The sequence below is a fragment of the Acipenser ruthenus genome, chromosome 28 (genome assembly GCF_902713425.1).
Source record: "Acipenser ruthenus chromosome 28, fAciRut3.2 maternal haplotype, whole genome shotgun sequence".
In the NCBI taxonomy this organism is placed as follows: Eukaryota; Metazoa; Chordata; class Actinopteri; order Acipenseriformes; family Acipenseridae; genus Acipenser; species Acipenser ruthenus.
The window spans coordinates 5,643,276-5,654,600 of NC_081216.1; the positions used below are offsets into that span (position 1 = coordinate 5,643,276).

Here is an 11,325-nt window from a genome sequence, read left to right on the forward strand (position 1 = left end):
TGATGAGAGCGGGGGCCTGGCAGAGTCTCTGCTTAACAGTATCAAACACCCCCCGACATTCTACTGACCACTTAATTAAATTTGGTGCACTCTTTTTGATGCGGTCAACTAAGGAATTGACCACTGTGGCATAGTCGGGGATGAATCTTCGGTAATAACCGGCTAACCCCAGTAGAGACCTCACCTGAGCCTTGGTTTTGGGGATTGCCAAGTCCACCAAAGCCTAGACCTTGGTGACAACGGGTTTCACCCTTCCAATCCCCATTATAAATCCCAAATATTGTGTTTCTGTTTTGGCAAATGCATATTTTCTCAAGTTAGCTGTCAGCCGGGCTACCCTTAGAGACTGAAGGACGGCCGTGATCCCAGCCAAATGCTCTCACCAGGTGGAGCTGTAAATAACCACATCGTCAATATACTCTGCTGCATATTCACAATGTGGGTGTAAAACCTTGTCCATCAGTCTATGAAAGGCAGTGGGCACACCATGAAGCCCAAACGGCATGGTTGTGAAATGGAACAGCCCTTCTGGTGTTGAAAATGCATTTTTTTCTCTAGAACTGCGGATTAATAGGATCTGCCAGTATCCCTTCATCAGGTCCAGAGTGGAGATAAACCTAGCCGTTTCCAGTCTATCGAAAAGCTTGTCGACCCGAGGCATGGGTTACGCATCAAACTTGGCAATGGTGTTTACCTTACGTAAATCAACGCAGAAGCGGTTGGTGCCATCTTTTTGGCCACAATCACAATTGGACTGCACCACTCGCTCCTGGAAGGCTCAATCACCCCAAGTTCGGTCATCACCCACACCTCTTTGCTAACGCCACTTTTACGATTTCCGGGATTTGGTAAGGTCTCTCTCGTATTGTGACACCTGGGGGAGAGATAATGGTATATTCAACAAGATTAGTTCTACCGGGCGAGTCAGAAAAAAAACATAATTGAACTTCTCAATTAACTTACACAGCTCACTGTTCCCCCATCGAAATGTCTCTGGTGCTACAGGTCTTTAGACTGGGGCCGAAATCATCCTCTACTTCGCCTCCCTTGCCTGCCAGGGCTTTAATAAATTTACATGATACATTTCTCTTTCATTACGGCAATCGGGAAGTCTAATTTCAAAATTAATCTTTCCTATAGCCAGAATCACTTCATGTGGCCCCTGCCATTTAGCACACAGTTTCGATTCTGATGAGGGAAGCAGCAACATTACCACCTCCTCTCTCTGCTCCTCCCACAACACCGGGACCAACGTGACTTCAAGAAGAGGGGTTCACTCGCAGTGTAAAACAATGCAGAATAAAGCTGTGTGTTTTGGCACTCCAGGAAAGGTCTCAGTAAATGACAAAGACACATATACGACTCCTTAGAAATGCGTCCATTTTTAATCCATTCATTTGGAGACCAATTAAGTTGTTCCCACCAGCCATCTGGTGGGACGCTTGTCCAAATGTTTCGATCTACCGTCATGGTACTGCAGATCATCACCACTCTATTTAGCAGTGCAGAAAAAGCAAAACGTCATCTCTGCTGGCTTTGGAGAAAAGAGCATAGCTGCGCTTGATGAGCTGTCGATCGATTACGTACTGTACTTTCTTCCAAAAACATAAACAAAAACACCGCCTCCATGCTGCCACCACCACACAAACCTGGGGTTAATGGTTGTGGCAAAGTGCCCCGCCCCTGTGTGCATTTGTGTGTTCTGTGTATGTATGTATGTTGCGTATGTTAATGTTGGTGTATAGATTGGTACACGGGATATAAACGGGTCTGTGTTTCACGTGTGTTTAAAGTGTAGATTTGTATTTAGGCACGAGGAGAGCACAAATCACTTCACGTGCTGGTTAAATGTAATATGTGAGCACGGGGTTGCACAGAATTAATTCACGTGCTGGGATTCAAGTGAATAATTAATTAGTAATTGAATCCCAGCACAATAGTATATATAGACGCACATTTCTTGCACTCAGGGTTAGGTGTTCAGAGAGTGGAGAACGGGTGAGAGAGAAGGAGAGTTAAAATAAGCGAAAAGATCGTAAATATAATAAGTGTTTTGTTTGTACTCACCGTGTTTGTTCGTCTCCGTTTCACCTGTGTGTTAGTGTTTAGTCGTTTTGTATGTCTGTTTATTTTGGCGCAAGTGCCGTGTCCAGTGTTTTTGTCTGTTCCAACCTTTTATTTTCTGTTCTGTTTATTAAATGCTGAACGCGATCACGCGTTCAGCCTCACCAAAACCCCATCTCTCTGTTTATTTATTTCCTGCATCTGGTCTGACGCCACCCACTCCGGCCGTCTTTGTGACACGTGGTGTCCTGCGTGGGATCGACAGCGCCTCCAGGACTCAGGCCAGAGCAGGAACCGCATTTTGTGAAAAAAAAAAAAAAAAAAAAGTGTTGGATTACAAAAAAATATATATATAAATAAATAAAATGGGATGGAAGGAGGATAAAGAGGTGAAGGACAGGGAGGAGGAGTGCCGCCTAAGGGCCAGACATCCACGGCGATCTAACAAGCCAACGCCGGGGTGCCTCCTCTGCGACCAGGATCATCTGTTCGCCAACTGTCCCTTCCGCAGTTATGAGGAGGAGCCTGAGCGTCCACAGCCCAAGTGGGAGGAGCCTGAGCGTCCACAGCCCAAGTGGGAGGAGCCTGAGCGTCCACAGCCCAAGTGGGAGGAGCCTGAGCGTCCACAGCCCAAGTGGGAGGAGCCTGAGCGTCCACAGCCCAAGTGGGAGGAGCCTGAGCGTCCACAGCCCAAGTGGGAGGAGCCTGAGCATCCACAGCCCAAGTGGGAGGAGCCCGAGCGTCCTACGCCTGAGTGGGAGGAGCCCGAGCGTCCTACGCCTGAGTGGGAGGAGCCCGAGCGTCCTACGCCTGAGTGGGAGGAGCCCGAACGTCCTACGCCTGAGTGGGAGGAGACCGAACGTCCTACGCCTGAGTGGGGGGAGCCCGAACGTCCACAGCCCAAGAGGGGGGAGTCGGTGCGTCCACAGCCCAAAAGGGAGGTGTCGGTGCGTCCACAGCCCAAAGAGAGGAAAGTCGGGGCTTCCATAACCCTAGGAACCAAGCTGCCAGCAGAGGGAGAATGCCTGCTGGTCCCACCTCCACCAGCAGAGGAAGAATGCCTGCTGGTTTCCCCTTCCGAGGCAGAGCCGCACCAGTCCCCTGCAAGAGAGGCAGAGCAGCACCAGTCCCCTGAAAAAGGGGGAGACGACATGCTGCTCCCACCTCCGTCGCCAGGAGACTACACGCTGCTCCCACCTTCACCGGCAGGAGCAGAGCAGCCGGAGCTGTCTCTGCCTCCGCCACCTCCACCGGCAGGAGCAGAGCAGCAGGAGCTGCCTCTGCCTCCGCCACCTCCACCGGCAGGAGCAGAGCAGCAGGAGCTGCCTCTGCCTCCGCCATGTCCACCAGCAGAGGATGAATGCCTGCTGGTATCACTTCCCCCACCAGCAGAGGATGAATGCCTGCTGGTATCACTTTCCCCACCATCACGAGGAGAGGAGCGGGAGCTGCCTCTGCCTCCATCACCATCAGGGGGAGAGAAGCAGGAGCTGCCTCTCCCTTCACCAGAAAGACCAGGGCGTGAAGCTGGCGGCCCTCCGCAGCCCTTGCATAGGCTGCTGAGGGAAGCATGGGTAAGAATCGCCTGGTCGCAGAGGCCGAGAAGAGGGCCAACACCCGCATCCCGGCTGGTCCTGACTCCCTGCCACGCTTCACCCTCGCCTGGGGCTGCCAGCCGTGCCGCATCGCCTGGGGCTGCTAGTTGCTCCGCATCGCAGCAGGAAGTACTGTGGCCGGAACCCCACCAAGGGGAGCTGTCGGCCACGAAGAAAGTGGGGGAGGTCAGGAGACCTGCTCCCACTGCAGCAGTTTCGCTGCCGGAGATCGTGGGGGAGGTCCGGAGACCTGCTCCCACTGCAGCAGTTTCGCTGCCGGAGATCGTGGGGGAGGTCCGGAGACCTGCTCCCACTGCAGCAGTTTCGCTGCCGGAGATCGTGGGGGAGGTCCGGAGACCTGCTCCCACTGCAGCTTCTTCGTTGCCGGCAGTACTGTGGTCGGAGCCCCACCAAAGGGAGCTACCGGCTACAAAGAAGGGGGACGAGGTCTGGAGACCACTTTCCCCAGCAGCAGTTTCGCTGCAGGAGTTCTTGTGGCCGGAGCCCCACAAGAGGGAGCTGCCGGCTACGAAGAAGGGGGAGGTCGGGGGACCACCCGCCCCCGCAGCTTTTTCGCTGCAGGACGGGACCAGCATGCTGTCAGCCGTGCCACTACCGGCAGGGGAGCTGACAGCATTGCCAGCCATGGGCCTACTGAAGCCTCCCTTCCCAGCCCGAGACTTTGTCCTGGACTGCTGGATTTTTAAGGGGGGAGGTGGCCGTTGAGGCCATGTGTGCTGCGCACAAGGGGGGGTATATGTGGCAAAGTGCCCCGCCCCTGTGTGCATTTGTGTGTTCTGTGTATGTATGTATGTTGCGTATGTTAATGTTGGTGTATAGATTGGTACACGGGATATAAACGGGTCTGTGTTTCACGTGTGTTTAAAGTGTAGATTTGTGTTTAGGCACGAGGAGAGCACAAATCACTTCACGTGCTGGTTAAATGTAATATGTGAGCACGGGGTTGCACAGAATTAATCCACGTGCTGGGATTCAAGTGAATAATTAATTAGTAATTGAATCCCAGCACAATAGTATATATAGACGCACATTTCTTGCACTCAGGGTTAGGTGTTCAGAGAGTGGAGAACGGGTGAGAGAGAAGGAGAGTTAAAATAAGCGAAAAGATCGTAAATATAATAAGTGTTTTGTTTGTACTCACCGTGTTTGTTCGTCTCCGTTTCACCTGTGTGTTAGTGTTTAGTCGTTTTGTATGTCTGTTTATTTTGGCGCAAGTGCCGTGTCCAGTGTTTTTGTCTGTTCCAACCTTTTATTTTCTGTTCTGTTTATTAAATGCTGAACGCGATCACGCGTTCAGCCTCACCAAAACCCCATCTCTCTGTCGTTTGTGTTCCTGTTTCTGGTCTGACGCCACCCACTCCGGCCGTCTTTGTGACAATGGTGGTCAGAGTTCAGTTTTTAGTTTAAGCAGGGAGTGCACTCACTTCAGTAATGAAAGGCGTTTGTGTACAACAAACAACTGCAGCAAGTACAGTTTGTTAATACGTTCGCGCTAACCACAGTATGTGTGTACGAAGCCTTAGTCAAGCAAAATTGAATGAAAAGGAAAGGGCTGGACGTGAACTGCAAACCGTACGCTTCACAGACGAATGTCTTACCATTCAACTAAACTGCAAGCACTGTAGTCAAGAGGTACTGTAAGTATGTGTCTTATACTGATATTAGTAGTATTAACTCATCAGCCACTAGGAGGAGAGCCATTACAATAGCTCACACTCAGCTCATTGCCAACCGCGGTAATGTATGTGACACAAAAAGAATGAATCTTGGTTATAAATCTCCCTCGCGACCTGTGAGGGTGCTGTGTAAAGGGAACGGTGTGCCCCGGACTGGATGGTCTGGCAATTAATTCCAGGGAATGGTGGAAGTCGGCCATCAAGAAAGGGGGCGGAGCCACAGTACACCAAGTCATCGCCTCAGAAGGGAGGCAATCGCAGATTGGAGGAAAAGCGATTGCACTCCCTAACCAAGGGCGCGTGGCTGAAGGTACAAAAGTGTCCGAGCGAACTGCTCCTTTGTTATGGTTGCAAGAGAACCACTGGACCGTAAAAGTTACCGTGACTGTTTCATGTTTGTTTGCCCACCCATCTAATTCGGGAGCTGTCTCTAAAGGCCAGCACTAACCTGGACAGCACTGCATTATTGTACACAAATATACTGTATTTTACCACTTGCACCAAAGCACTCACTCTGGACTTGAGATCGTGTTTGTGTCCTGTGTGTGTTTATGCCGTGTTTATTGACTGTACCCCGTGGTTTAAACTGTGCAATGCACATTGCAGTGTATTGCCAGGGATTATTATGAACGGTCGCCAAAACGACCTGGATTTAAAAAAATAAAGAATTGTTTGGACCATGAACTTTGTTGTTTGTCATCTTTTTTTTAATGTATAAAGTATACATGTGGTATATAAAGAACACTCTACTTAATTTTCCTATTAAGCATATAAGACCTATTAAGCAAATAAGACCCTCACATGAGACTATTTCTCAAGCTTTTCACGCTTTTGGATTCACGCCACACACCATGCCATTAAAAACCAGTTAACAGAGAAGAAAGAGTTGAAGCCAAGGGATTGTGCTGCAGGTGCTGAGGGCACACTTGTGGCAGCCTAATGTCTTTTAAACACTGACTACTACATATCCCTGCCAAATATCATACAGACTATGTACAGTCAGGCCTCCTGGCAGCCACAAAGTTTCCATTAAAAATGAATAACACTGGACAGACTTTTAAAGAGCTCTCAAACTGGCCTTTATTCCATGTCCTCAGGATTGTTGTTGTCAGGGAGCCTGGGCTCCCGGCTACGGTGGTGGGGGCAGATACAACAGGCGTCAGGGTGACTGATTTACAAGGGTGTGACATAGAGCTTGCAACTGTGCCTGCACAGGCCATGCCAAGACAAGACAGGATGCCAAAAGCTACAAATCACATAAATCTTAATCATTAAAGGAATAGTGCCCCATTATGTTTTTAACAATAATTGTTATATGTATAAGAAGGTTATCACCATATAAATTCATATTGAAAATATGAGTTCTGAAAGTATTTCCTGTAAAATGAAAAGTGCATTTGGAAAAAATGACAGACCTCTTTTAAGTTTCCCAAGACATTTAAAAACTGTGACTGCTGCATTCATTGCAGAGTCATTCGAATTTTGCACAGAGTGACTTTGTGGCAGGCAGGTTTCAAGCTGAAATTAGCTTTAGGGTATCTAAACAGACTGGTCTTTCAACAAGGTGCACAAAAGGCTCAAATATGAAGGAATCTAGTAGACACCCAAAACTTATATTTTATTGTAAGACTGAGGGGGTTGTCTCTTAGTCCAATTTCCGCTTGACTTAGAGTTTACTGCCTAAAACTTTACAAGGTTACCGGTGGGTTTTTGGTTCATAAAGTTGTGAGAACGTCAAGCTTAGTCAATGTACTGTAGAATTCTGAGAATTTGGAAGTTAACGGTGATCTCACTGATATTTAATTTATTTTTAAATTGCATTGCCATTGAAAACCTTTTTTTAATTTAAATCCTATTTCGACCCTGAGGCAGGACTGAGGCCTGCCCCTGCAAATAATGTACATTTGGTGGTGGTTTATATTATAAATATGGTTTGGTGGTGTAAGAATGTGCATTTTTTGTAAAATACTGTGTGCTAGAGATTAAACTTCCCTCCCTGCCTAATTGAAAAGGAATGTGCAGCAGGTGGCCACGTGTCAATTGCATAATTGGTGATCAATTAACACTGGTCACCTGCCTTTGAAAAGGGCCTGGAAAGCCAAGCCCTTTGTTCTTCTTTGTGGTGTTGTGCTGTCTTCTGCAAGCCTGGATGAAGGAGAAGAATTGGCATGACTGTGTGTAACCAGGGTGAGCTATGGGGTTATCACAGAGTTTCGAACTGGATAACTACCTTTTAAAATGTAGGGATTAGGGTAGGGGAATTGTAATCCCACAAAAGTTTATTTAGGTTATGCAGGGTGGAGGTTCCTGAAGCGGGATCTCCCTTTTAGTGGGAGAAGTGCTTGTCCCAAGTTTGGCTACCTTATATTTTCTTGTACAGTGTTTGTTTTGCATTTTTGTAATTATGTACACTGTGTTTGTGTGTGTTCTCCAGCACTAGGGATACCATTGCTGGCACCTTAGTGGCGATCTCCATCTACTGCAACTGCCTGCAACCCATGCATTTGTAATTAAAACCTGGAAGCCTGAGCAGTGTCAACTGCAAACCCTCTGTCTCTTGAATATTGCAGCGGATGCCTACACCATGACAGAACCCCACTGCTACAGACCCCTAAACAATATACTGTATAATACAAAATGCATTTAATGGCAATTTTTTTTTTTTTTTTTTTTTTTAAGGGGACATAGCTCTAATGGGTCAACTTTCACTAGCTGAAAACATGTCCATACAGTATATGCTTGCGTGGTGTGGTGATGTCTGACCGGGAAGACCAGACAAAGTACTGGTGTTGAATTTGCTGGTGTGTGAGTTTTGTTAATTAAATAAAATGTTTAAACAGAAAACATGTATACCAAATGGCACAGTGGCCAAAACAGAGACAAAAACAACCAAGTGACGAGTAGCAATTGTTAGAATTCTTACTTTTTTATTTTTTTTCTCTCTTTCTCTTTCTCTCTCTCTCTCTCTCTCTCTCTCTCTCTCTCTCTCTCTCTCTCTCTCTCTCGTTCTCCCCTCTTAACACCCAACACCATTTAGCCAAAGCAGCAAGGTTTTTATACAGATGACCGTCTCCAGATTAGCAATTAATGAATCAATCTAGAGATGGTCACATTCTGCACAAGTTTAGCAAGGACAGGGAGTTTTAACCCCATCCATGCTGCAAAACAATAACAAAATGTTGTGTTTAACACCTCAAACCATACATTTAAAAAGTAACTCAAATACAAAATAATACATACATACAGGGCCGGGGTGTACCCTGTCAAGTATTTATTTAAGCAAGACCTATATTTCTTCCTAAAGATAAAAAATATTTGTTTCAGTATAGACCCATTCAGTAAAAGAAATGGAAAGCTGAACACATAGTCCTAAATGGCTTGGCCTGACCAAATCATTTTTGTTATTTCAGATGTGAATTATTAGAAGGTAGAGAAATTGCAACTCTTGATCTCTCTCTTTGTGGGATGCAAAGCATTTAGGCAAACTGGCTGTTTAATGAAAAGAGGATATGGGATAACAAACTACCCAAATAACAAGCTTACTTTTAGTACAAATATTTATTCACAAGCTATTGTACTACCCTGGGTTTGTTTTTCTTAGAAAATGTGTTCCAGTGGAAATAGCCTATTGCAGCTTGTCTATTTTATCTTTCTCAACCACATTTGAGCAGCTGTGTGTGTAAGATGTTTATTCCCTTATAAAAGTTTACCAGTGTTTTTGCAGTTTCCCAATGCTTTCCCTATGGTTATACTATGCATTTACCATAGTTTTCCCTGGTTTGCCATGTTTATTAATATGCTTTATCATATGGTGTCTCACTATTCTTTACAATGCTTAACTATGTTTTACCATGCTTTCACTGTGCTTTATTACATTTTGCTTTGCTTTTAATATGGTAAACTTTTACAAGGATTACATTCAGTGGTGTAGTGCTATATTTAGAAGTGAGGGGTCCCTATTATTTTTCTCAGAGTATAATACAAATCTCACAAAATATTGTTCTTTCGATTGTACTGTTCACCTAAATTACATTTGGCTAAACAAAATCGATTTTTTTCAAGTGGTTTTTATAATATAACCGTTTGTTTTTCAGACAAGCGTCAGAGTCAATTTTGGGACTTCGCCCCTGCGCCATGTCTGCAGCACTGGCATTTTCAGTTTTGGTCTCCCTATTTTGACCTGGCCACAAGCTCCACTTCATATTACACATAAAAAATGCTTTTCAGTCAACGTAATAATGGCATGCGCTGGCTGCAGACCTGATCGGCAGTAACTCCTGCAAGCAAAACATAAAAAAACACATTAAATATTTCGGAGGTATTTTGAAGGCGTAACCACCTACCAATAGACAAAAAAACATCATTGGTTAGTGCAATGGAAGACATACCTCTTTGAGTTATTATCTTACCAGGTGTGGTTTTATAAGATAAATGGGTTGGATTAAGTGATCCACATCAGGTTTTTACAGCGCCTAGTTGAAATTCCGTCCTACTGAGACAATGGCACCAGCGGCTGCTGTGAGTGTTAGAAGGCGCCAAACAATGGTACAAGGAAACAGCACTGTGCAGAATTAAGGGGCGTTCACACCGGACGCGGCGCGTATGCTGCCTGCTTGCGCGCCTCGATCAGTACTGTTCACACCAAACGCGGCAGGTTAAAGTCAGTGGGCGGTCTGTTATGTCACGGCTGCAGGTACCGTGGCTTTTGGTTACCGAGCAACAAACAGTAAATGCCAGCGGGAAAATAAAACTCTTTTGACAGAACTGAAGACACTGACAAAAGACAAAACTGAGGAGCGAAACATTATAAATATATTTTTATAAAACCTAATTGTAACCCCCACAACCCCCCCCTCCTTTTGTATTAATTTTGTTAAAAACTGTTAAAATATATGTACACCAAATAAAACGTTTTGCTTTGTCTTTTAAAAGTCTGTCTGCAGTTAATTTATCCCAAAAAAATGCTTACGTTATGTAGCACCACAATCACCCCGAACGACCCCCCCCCCCCCCCCCCCCCCAGTTGCTTTTAATATATATATATATACACACACACACACACACACAATACTTCGAAGAATGCACAGCAAACAAACTAAAAAGTAGGCGATGTGCTCTGCCGGAGAAAGAAAAAAACTGTATGTAAGATCGTTGTGGTTACATGACGTCGTGAAGAAAAGAAAACAGTACAGCGAATACCATCGGCTGCTCCAGGCGAAGTGGCAAAACAGCAATGTTTAAATAAATAAATAAATAAATAAATAAATAAATACAGCGGGTCTTTTTAAGTTTACTAAACCATTTTTTTACATTTTTACTTATGGGTCATTCCGTGTCAATACATCATTGTCACCCATAGGTCTCAGATTTGGATAAAACGTTTTGCTTTATCTTTTAAAAGTTTGTCTGCAGTTAATTTATAAAATGTTACGTTATAGTAGCAGGTGCATAATTATTTTCAATGTGGAGTTTAGCACTAAAAAATAAATTACCTCATTTACGTAATTATGTATATTTAATATTCACTCTGTAATACCATTTGTACACCCACAGACCACCATTCTACATCTTGTTTTTATTAATATCTCGGTAACTATTAATTGTTGTATTATACAACGCCGGGAAATCTGAAATTAAAGCGAGCAGCTTTTCCTCCATTTTATTTTTTTATTTCTTCCTCGCAAAGGAACCTCCTACTTTCCCCTGATTGCCTGTTGGTAGGTTACGTCACGACCCGGCGCGGCAAAAGTTTAAAATATTTTATCTCTTGCGCGCTGCTCTGCGGTGCCGCGTCCCTCTGGGGCTGCGCGTAACCGCCTTCATTGAAAACCATTGCTTTTGCCGCGCAGGAACTGCCGCGCCGCGTCCGGTGTGAACGCCGCTTTAGACATGTCATTATTAACAAATGGGATGATGCCCGAGATCTATGCATTTGGCAGAAGTAGTAACGAGACGGAACGATATGTAAC

At 45.3% G+C, this 11,325-nt stretch overlaps 1 long non-coding RNA gene across 1 annotated transcript; it reads left to right on the plus strand.

Moving 5' to 3' along the window:
• The first annotated feature begins 7,480 nt into the window (after window positions 1-7,480).
• LOC131702003 (uncharacterized) lies at window positions 7,481-9,668 on the plus strand. The gene is made up of 3 exons (XR_009309237.1): window positions 7,481-7,543; window positions 8,036-8,157; window positions 9,451-9,668. It is a non-coding gene; the product is annotated as an uncharacterized LOC131702003 (long non-coding RNA).
• The last annotated feature ends 1,657 nt before the right edge of the window (window positions 9,669-11,325 follow it).